Below are 9,303 nucleotides of genomic sequence, written 5' to 3'. Positions count from 1 at the left end.
ACTAGAACCGGGGTAGGCCACTGCAGAGCCTTTCCTACTGACAGCTCCCCTCAGATCTGTCAGCGGGGATAAAGCTGTACACGCTCAGTGGCCTTTCTGTCATTGTTATTTTAACAAGTTATCCAAATAAGACATGAGTAGTGCATTCCTGTGGAACAACACAGAAGTGTATCATCTGGCCTGGGGAGGACCCGGGCCACAAACTCGCTGTAATTTCAGAATTCTACTGAGAATCATGCAGTTCTTCAAATCACAATTTGACCAGCATATTTCTCCTATTTGACCTGGGTTAACATTATGCAATGGGAGAGGGACATGCTTAACATGGGGTCTGCGATGCCCACTCTCCCACAGCCCCCAACAAATGCATCGCTCAGTGAAAATGAATATTTAGTTATTCTGTTGCTGATTTGATTACCAACACCGAAAAAAGGACTAATACTGTGACATGCTTTATGTATCTACTTTTATCTTAAACAATGACTTAACATGTCTTTTCTGTGATGGTGGGTTTTTTTTGTTGTTTTTTGGGTTTTTTTGGTGAGGAAGACTGGCCCTGAGCTAACATCTGTGCCCATCTTCCTCTATTTTGCATGTGGGACGCCTCCACAGCATGGCTTGATGAGTGGTGTAGGTCTGCACCTGGGATCCGAACCCGCTAACCCTGGCCGCCAAAGCAGAGCACACCAAACTTAACCGCTATGCCACCAGGCTGGCCCCAAATGATGATGGTTTTTTTGGGCTGAGTTATGTCCCCAAAATTCATACGTTAGAGTCCTAACCCCAGTACCTCTGAGTGTGACTGTATTTGGAGACAGGGTCTTTAGAGAGGTGATTAAGGTTAAATGAGGTCATTGGAGTGGGGCCCTAATCCAATAAGACTGGTGTCCTTACGAGAAGAGGCGATCAGGACACAGACACACAGAAGACCATGTGAGGACCCGGGGAGCAGACGGCCATTTGCCAGAGGCAGTGTTGCATGTGGACCTGAGCCCTCCACGCTGCCATGGCACTTTGGGTGGCAATTCGCCTGTGGCCTCATGTCCTCGAAATCTGTGTTCCTCTGACTGTCTCCTGCTTCTCTTCCTTTCCTCTCCACACGGGGCTCAGTTCTTTCTAGAACACTCGAGCTCTTTCCCACCTTGTGGCTTCCCACTGCCTGAGAAGAACATGCTGGCTCCAACCACCGTCCTCAGAGAGGCTTGCTGCCACCGAGTTGAGGGCCGACCCTCTCCTGCCACCATCTCTACATCTGATCTCGCTCACTGCTGGGCTTACCTGTCTGAGCACTGCACTCAGGTGCCCCTCTCCCAGCTCCTGCCATGACCAGTGAGCAGAAGTGCCTCTTGTGCATGGCTACAGCTCAGCACCTAGACTGTGGCTGGCACAGAGTAAGTGCTCCATCAGGATAATCACTGAGTGCACGAATGACTCGTTGCTTCGGAAGTTATCAGCAGCTCTGCTGGAAAGCACCATGATGCAGTAACATGCATGCCCATTGAGGCATCTGTTTCTTTGGGGAAACCCATGGGGTCTTGTGACAGGAAGGCCTCAGTCACCCTCCAACCTCTTGACCCAAGTATTGCAGTTAGGCCCAATCTTGCATCCAAGCACGCGCATCACACGTTTCCTGGGCACCTCCTGGATGCTGGGAGCTGAGGGATCAAGGCTTAGTGGAGCGAGGAGCTCACAGCCTGTGCCGAGATGGCAGGAGAAGCTGGAGGACCAAGAGGGGGAGAGTAAAGAAAGGGAAGAGGCACAAGTCCTCAGATGGGCACAGCATGAGGGCATGTCTCCTAGGATGGAGAAGGAGCCCAGAGGGAACCAGCACCTGGGCAGTGGGTGTAGCTGAAGCATTTCTCAAAGTGGGGTCAGGGCACTCCTAGTCTCAAACTGGAACCCCCAGGAGTTCCTGTGCACCAGACTTTGAGAACCACTGTCCTGGAGCAGTCCCTTAGCAGACGGAATAAATGGCCCTTAGAGGGAAGAGGTGGTAGGGCTGAGCAGAGAGGGGACACCCTTAGGAATGAGGACCTTGGAGAGGAGGAGGCGGGGATGGACAACCAAGGTGGTCCCAGTGGCTGTGGACTGCAAAAGTGAATGGTCTCATCCACAGTGCAAGAGGGCAATGCAGAACTGAGCAGTGTGTGGGTCTGGTCACAGAAGGAGCAGGCATTGCAGGCTATGGATTCCTATTTCCCTTTGAAAGTGAGGTTGCTCAGCTGTGGGTGAAGAGAGGAGAGTGCAGAGAGCCACTCAGGGAGGGCACATGAGCCTCTGATCTTTGGGGGTCCCACAGGTCAGCTCGTGGGCGTGCAGCAGGCGGGAGTCATGAGGTCTGCAGGGGAGTCTAGGAAGGAGGTTGATGATGAGAATAGTGTTGGTGGTAATAACAATGAGACTGTGCATTCACTCTGATCCCCACAGCTCCCCACCCCCACCACTGAGGCAGGCTCCATCATGACCTCATCGGTCGCACTGACCAGGCAGAGCCACTCACCCAAGCCCACATGGGCAAGAATATATTGCTAAAGGAAATCTTAATGCAGGGCTAAGAAAATCCACAAGTGCCCCAAACTCTATTTCTATTGAAGCTAAAACTGTGTGCTAAAGAGCCTTGCTGTCACTGACTGCCCCCAAATATATTTTAAATTGAACACACGGGTCCCTGACAGCATTTGCACGTCCTGTGTCCTTGGAAAATGTGACTTTAAAAATGTCTTATAAGGACATAAGGATAGGAGACCACCAACAGAGGCTAAAATACTCTGATTTGGAGCCAGTATGGGGCCAATTGACTATCCGGCAAGTGGCCAGTGGGCAGCCACCATGGATCTCACACTTTCTTCTCTCCCGGTAGCTCTTTCTGGAGGCATCACAAGTCAGCAGCTTCCCCTTCCCAGCTCCCAAGGTCCCTGTGGCAGGGAGGGTGGCGTCCCTTCTCTCCAGACCCCTTCCTACACAGGCGCTCAGGATACGCCCAGCCCCAGCGAGGCTCTGTGCTCTGCCGGCGAGCGCGGCTGGGGCGCAAACCCAGGCGCAGACCGGGCCCCGGCCCCGCAGATTGCCCCAGATCCCACAAGTGCGGGCGGGCAGACCTCGTTCATCTTCATCCCGCTTCGGAGCGCTTGGGCGAGCGCTGGCAGAGAGCGATGCGTCCCGTCGGTCTCCCCAGAGCCTGGCCTTCTCGTTGCATTCCTGAGTCTGCAGGGAACCGGCAGAGGGATGGCGCTCCGCCGGGTCCCCGGGTGCAGGGCGGAGGTGCGCGCCTCCCCTCCGGGACTCCGGGTGATTCACATCAAACAGTGGGCGCCTTTGTTCTTGCCGGCTCTGCGTGCGCACGCGGGGCTTTCTTGCTCCTCGGCGGCCTCGAGGCGTGAGCACGCCCGTGGTCGCCCGGCGGGGCCACGCTAATTACAGCTCTGCCTGCTCCCGCCCTCCGCGCCTTTGAAGTGGGTGCCGCTGCCCCGCCGGCCTCGCACCCCGGTAATTGCAGCTTCCCTCCAGGGCCGGCTGCAAGTTTCCCTTGGTCTTTTCAGCAGGTTGTTGGAGGAAATTACAATGCAGCTCCCAGTAGAAGGTAAAACCTATGCTTTTATCGGGTTTAGATTAATGTGGGTTAATCTGTAAAGAATTTTAAGAACATGCTTTGTGTGGTAAGGATGGGCTTTGCCTGGAGGCGGGAACTGGTGTCCTGGGCAAGTTGAAAATGACAGGCTTGGTGAACCAGGCAGAGGAAGCAGCCTGGTGGCCTCAGCACCAAGGCTGAGGCGGTGCCCTCTGTGGTGCCTGGGAGCAAACCTGCCCCACATTCCTCATCCTGCCTTTAGAGCATTGTAGTCAAGAATAGCACCAAGCAGAAAGCCCTCACTAGTTCGCCGTTTTTGCATCTGCTCCCTTTTTTATAACTAGTTAATTAACTTGAGTGATTAAAGTCATTCGGCTTTAGGTTTTTTTTAAATAAGCCAAAAACCAGTTAATGGGGGGAAAAGGAGGGAAATGTTTCCTTCTAACCGCCCCCCTCTTTGGTTCTCTGTAAGAAAACGTAACGGGTGAGGCCTTTAGAGATGACCACTGCGGCAGTAAATGTGCTTCTAGAAATCATTACTTGGGGTAAGGACAGAGAGTTGTGGTGCTGAGAAAAGTAATAAATAGAAATTCAGTATGGCTTCCCCTGGCCGTGCTCCTGGTAACAATGAGTTGCCTTCCTTCTTTCTGGAATGGATGGCTTCCCTCAGCCCTGTCTACATCTGCTCTCCACACTCTTACATGAGACCCACTGTGAGCAAACCTGGCTGAGCCCAGAACCTTCAAAGGAAAACTCCCAGGGCCCTCCTTGAACCACAAATATGACACAATTTACTGAACCCTTGGACAGGGTTTATCTGGGTGGAGTCCATACTAAAGAATCTCTTAGAAGCTTATGGGATCTTATTAGAGGTCAGAAGAGTGTAGAAACAGTAAATAAATGCCTAAGGCCTGTCATAACCTACTTAGGGAATAGAGGGGCCCCCTGAAAACAGATCCTACCATCTGAATCCACGTAAATGGAGCCCATTGAAATTCCGTAGAAGTGGTTTCCAGACTTAAATTTTAATTTAGAAGAATCTTTCTCTCCTAGAGTGACATTGCCTGGAACTTCAATTTCTAAGAATAATAAAAGCAGAACTCCCCCGTTTGCAGAGAGGTCAGGAGCCGGGAGCCTCACCTTCTCAGCTCAGATTCCTCCCCCTCCTCCTCCCCTCTCCTCTTCTTCCTTCTCCTTCCTTTCCTCTTCCTCCTCAACCTCAGCTCTCCCCTCCCCACCCTAGGGTGTGCCTTGGAAGACAATTTAAGAAGCATTGCCTTAGGTGTAGTTAGCTTCTCCGGAGAAACGGATATATATACATATACATATGGAGAGAGATAGAGAGAGAGTTTAAAGAATTGGCTCATGGGACCATGGAGGCTAGCAAGTCCAAAAAGTCGAAAGTCGGCCAAGTGGGCTGCAGGCTGGAGAACCAAGAAAGAATTGACACCGCATCTCAAATCTGAATGCAGACTTCTGGCAGAGTTCCTTCCTCCTGGAAGGAACCTAGTCTTTTTCTTAGAGACCTTCAACCAACTGGATGAGGCTCACTCACATTAGGGCAGATCCAAATGTTAATCTCATGTTAAAAATGCCTTCACAAAAATATCCAGACCTGTTTGACCAAATATCTGACTACTGTGGCCCAGTCAAACTGACACATAAAATTAACCATCACACTAGCGAACTTCAGAGCGTCATTCATTACCCAAATGAGGGCACTTTCTCCCAGAACATTTCCTGACAATAGTCAAAGTATTCTAGACCGTGGAAAAGCATGGGAAGCACCCCAATTAATTTTATAAAGCTAGCATAACCTTAGTATCAACCCACAGTGAGGATAGGAAGTTTATTAATTCATTACAGATTATTGAATGCTGTGTACAAGGGTGAGTCCAAAGAGGCATGGTCTGGGCTTGTGGAGCTTCCAGTCTGGGGAGAAAGACAGACATCATGCAGAGGATCACCTGAGTGAGTGATCAAAAGCGCCCTGGAGGAGAGGCGCACTCCCCAGAGGAGTTAATTAGGCCAAGGAAGGAGGAGGGTGTCGGGGAGAAGGCCGAGCCTGGGAACAGGCCCAGTAGGAAGAGGTACATCCTGCATGGGGGTCTGAGACAAACCCCATAGGCTGGAGCCCAGAGGGAGGGCGTGTGTGTGGAGGGGTGAAACTGTAGCCGGGTGGTGGGCAAGGCCAAACCCCAGGGCCTAGTAGGCCACACCCTGAATGTTATCTTTATTCTGGAAACAACCTGAAGCCACTGAAGGGAAATCAGTCCGGCCAGGTTTGAATTCTGCAGAGACTGCTACGGACAGGTACAGGAGGCCTGGAGGGGTGCCGGCCACAGCAGCGTGGAATGAAGGTGGCTGGACCAGAAAGGCAGCGGGGGCAGGGGGCAGACGTGTTTAAGGGTGAACTCAATGGGACTTCCTGAGGGAGGAGGCAAGAATGAGTTCCGGGTTTCTGGCCTGTATCCCTGGGAACGCTGGGACAGTGCCTTTGAGACACCCAGGAGGATGTCAGGTGGGTAGCTGCAAATAGAGCCTGGTGCTCGGCACAGAGGGGCAGACTGTGACACGTGTTTCTCTGCCTTATGCATCCAAGGAAACACTGGGACCCGAGGGGGCTGCCTGGAAAGAAAGCAATGAGAAGAGAAGAGTGTGAGTGTGAAAGCAAGTGTTGTAAATGAAACATCGGACCCAATCCAGCAGCATGTTAAAAGAAAAATGCACCCTGACCGCTGAGCCTTACTCCAGGTGTGTAAGGATGGCTCAGCATCGAGAAAGAGACCCTTGTGATTAATTCCATTGACAAATTAAAATAGAAAACGTGAAATCCTATCATGTGCAAAAGCATTTGAGAAAATGCAGTGGCCATTCCTACTTTAAGTAAAAGAGGAAAAGAATAATTCTTTAATATGATGATGCTACCAAACCTCCCAGCCATTCCCACTGAAATCAGGAATGAGATGAGCCCACTGTCGTCCCCGTTTCCAACATTGTTTGGAAGGCTCTCGTTCATCCTATAAAATAAGAAAACAAAGTGGTACCCAAAGAAAAACAGAAGAGCCAAAATTATTTTTATTTGCAGACAATGTTTGTTTACTTAGAAAAACAAGAGACTCAAATCCCTTAGTAAATTTGAGGTTGCTAGATACAAGATAACTGGACAAAAAGAACCAATTTTCTTTCTACTAGTAGTAACCAATTACAAATGGAAATGAGAGATTATGTTCACAATGATGATAAAATTATAAGTAAATTTATAGGATATTTATAGGAACAACTTTATAGAAAAAGTGCAGGACCTCTAGAGTCAAAACTGTAAGTTTTTTTTTATGAACTTAATTCAAGATTGGAATAAACAGAGAGATCTACATGTCCCTGATTGGGAAGACTTCATGTCATGCAAATGCTCATTATTCTGAAATTATCTATACATTTATTACCATTCCTATAAGTATTGCTTTAATTTTTTTTTGCTTTTTTGTTTGATTTTGGTTTGGGAGGTGGTGATGAGAACCGATAGTTTTTGAAGTTCCTGTGGAAGAGCAAATATGTGAGAATTGCTAACACAATTTTGAAAAGGGGAAACTGGTGCGTATGTCCTTTATCTACAGATATGAACCCTGACTATATGCACTGAGATCAACGTAACGTGCTGGCAAAGGAAACAGACAAAGAGATTAGCAGAATGGAGGTTAGTGGAATGGATCCAAGAGTCTGTAGGAGCCCAATTCATCACGCGTGTGGCAGGTGAGGGGGAAAGCAGAGGTATGTAATCAATGGAGCATTCATAACAGCTTTCTGGAAACAGAGTTCAACTCACTGCATTCCACATATCCGAGATCACACTCCAGATGGGGCAGAAGTAAACAAACATGCAACAGGACAGCAGAGAAATGTAAAGATTGTCTTTAAAGACCCATAAGTGTTAAGGAAAATGTTGCTGACTAAATAAAATACCTGGCAAAAGATAGAAGCATCAAAAAGTATGTTAGAAAAAACAAAAACAAAAACATTTAAACCAAAGTATCAAGAAAGAAGTGGTAGGGAGGAAATATTAGTGGCAGCCCTTTCTCAGAAGAAAGGTGGATGGCCTAGCCTACTATCCAAAGAGCTCTCACTCTCCCATTCAATAACCCTAAGAGACCTCTCTTACGGAATCCCTCTCCACATGGAATTCCAGCTGCGCGTCCTGGAGACAACAGCCTCTTGTGCCTCTCCAGGAGCAGTGGGGCCCCGGCGCTGGCTGGCCCTCCTTGTCCAGGCTGCCAAGAATTCAGAAGTCTTTCTAGACTCCCTGTCACATGTCAAGTGCTCTCTTCTGTTCCCCAGAGACCTTTTCAAACATCCTTAGAATAGTGGTCATTAAACACCAAGTTATGGTATATTGTGGAGGAATTTTGTGTCTTTAAATTATTGAAAAGCACTGAGGTTCCACAGTGTCTGCCTGAGTGACAGGTTAGTTTAATAGAGCCCCAAACTCGGGGAATTGGATGGCATCAGCGTTGTATTTTTGTCTCATGGAGTTCTCCTTTCAAATTTCTCCTTTCCCAGCCACTTCTCCTCACTTCCCTGGAGAGAGCGTCCTTCCCGGGAAGCCCAGGGCGGCCCGCCTGTGGTGTTCGCGTCGGTGGACTCAGTGAAATAAGCGGAGTTGTCAGCAGGGTCGACGCAGGCCTCCTGTGTGTCGCTGCAGTGGACAAAGGGGAGCAACGGTCTGCCCCCGAGTTAAACGGGGTGTGTCTGCGGAGCGTCTCGGGAGATTTTCTCTTTTTTCGTTTGGAGGCAGACCCAGGACGGGCTAGTGGGCCGGCCTGAAACTCCAGGGCTGGTGGGGCCTGTGTCTTGCTAACAACTGGGGGTTTTCCCAGCCTGCTTTCCGGGAGTGAAGTCCCGACTCTGTGAGGTTTGGGCAGGCTCTGAACAAACCCCGAAAGAGCTCTGATCTCTGGTCTTGTGGCAGGGACATGCTTGTTCTTTACACATGCGTCTGTCTTAGTGGGTCCTTGGGACACGTCCCCATGACTTTAGTGCGTGTGACGTGGGGAGAAGGATTTCCATGGCAAATGAGCTCGGAGAGAACTGGGGGAGAAAGCTGTAGGCCCGATTCCTCGCTGCTGTTGGCTCAGGGGCTTCAGTGTGGGTGTGCTGGTGTGTCCCCCAGGGAGGGGACGTCCTCCCTCTGCTCACTGTGCATCTCAGAGTGCGTGTGCCCAGGACATGTGTGGAGAGAGGCTGCTTCCTGTCAGTTATATCATCATTTAATTTACAGGGTGTCCCCACGTGCAGGTCTTACAGGGCCGGTCTATAGATGTGGAAGTGAAATTCAGAGCACTTAAGTGGCTTGTCCAGGGTCATAAGGGGACCAGTCTAGAGAAGGAAATTCTGACCTTTTTTGTGCATTTGGTCACATGTTTCTGTAGTTTTGAATACAAGCAAGGTTTCCACTGATTAACCCTAGTTTGTCATCGAGCATATTATGGGTATTACTGGATCAAATGTAATAGAAGGTACATGTGATTTCAATTCTTCAGATCTGGTTGTTATAAAACAACACACGATTTCATTTTTATCAACCAGTTAAAGGTCAGCAAGAGACCTAGGGTCAGAGGTCAACAGTCATGTGGCAAGGTCAGCAGGAATCACAGTGACACTGCCTGGGTTTTTGTCCCTACACAGGTGCCACCTGCCCATCCTGTGGGGAGTCACCCGCCCTCCTGACCTGCCCCTGC

At 49.6% G+C, this 9,303-nt stretch overlaps 1 long non-coding RNA gene across 3 annotated transcripts; it reads left to right on the top strand.

The window, feature by feature from the left end:
• The first annotated feature begins 3,421 nt into the window (after nucleotides 1-3,421).
• LOC124234126 (uncharacterized) lies at nucleotides 3,422-9,026 on the top strand. 3 transcript variants are annotated; one of them, XR_006887229.1, is made up of 4 exons: nucleotides 3,422-3,580; nucleotides 6,171-6,322; nucleotides 7,186-7,321; nucleotides 8,126-9,026. It is a non-coding gene; the product is annotated as an uncharacterized LOC124234126 (long non-coding RNA). The 3 variants fall into 3 exon arrangements; XR_006887231.1 differs by having other exon boundaries at nucleotides 7,186-7,339; XR_006887230.1 differs by lacking the exon at nucleotides 6,171-6,322.
• Nucleotides 9,027-9,303: the final 277 nt, after the last annotated feature.

This window comes from Equus quagga, unplaced genomic scaffold, assembly GCF_021613505.1.
Source record: "Equus quagga isolate Etosha38 unplaced genomic scaffold, UCLA_HA_Equagga_1.0 71534_RagTag, whole genome shotgun sequence".
Lineage (NCBI taxonomy): Eukaryota > Metazoa > Chordata > Mammalia > Perissodactyla > Equidae > Equus > Equus quagga.
This window is presented reverse-complemented; position numbering and strand designations above follow the sequence as displayed.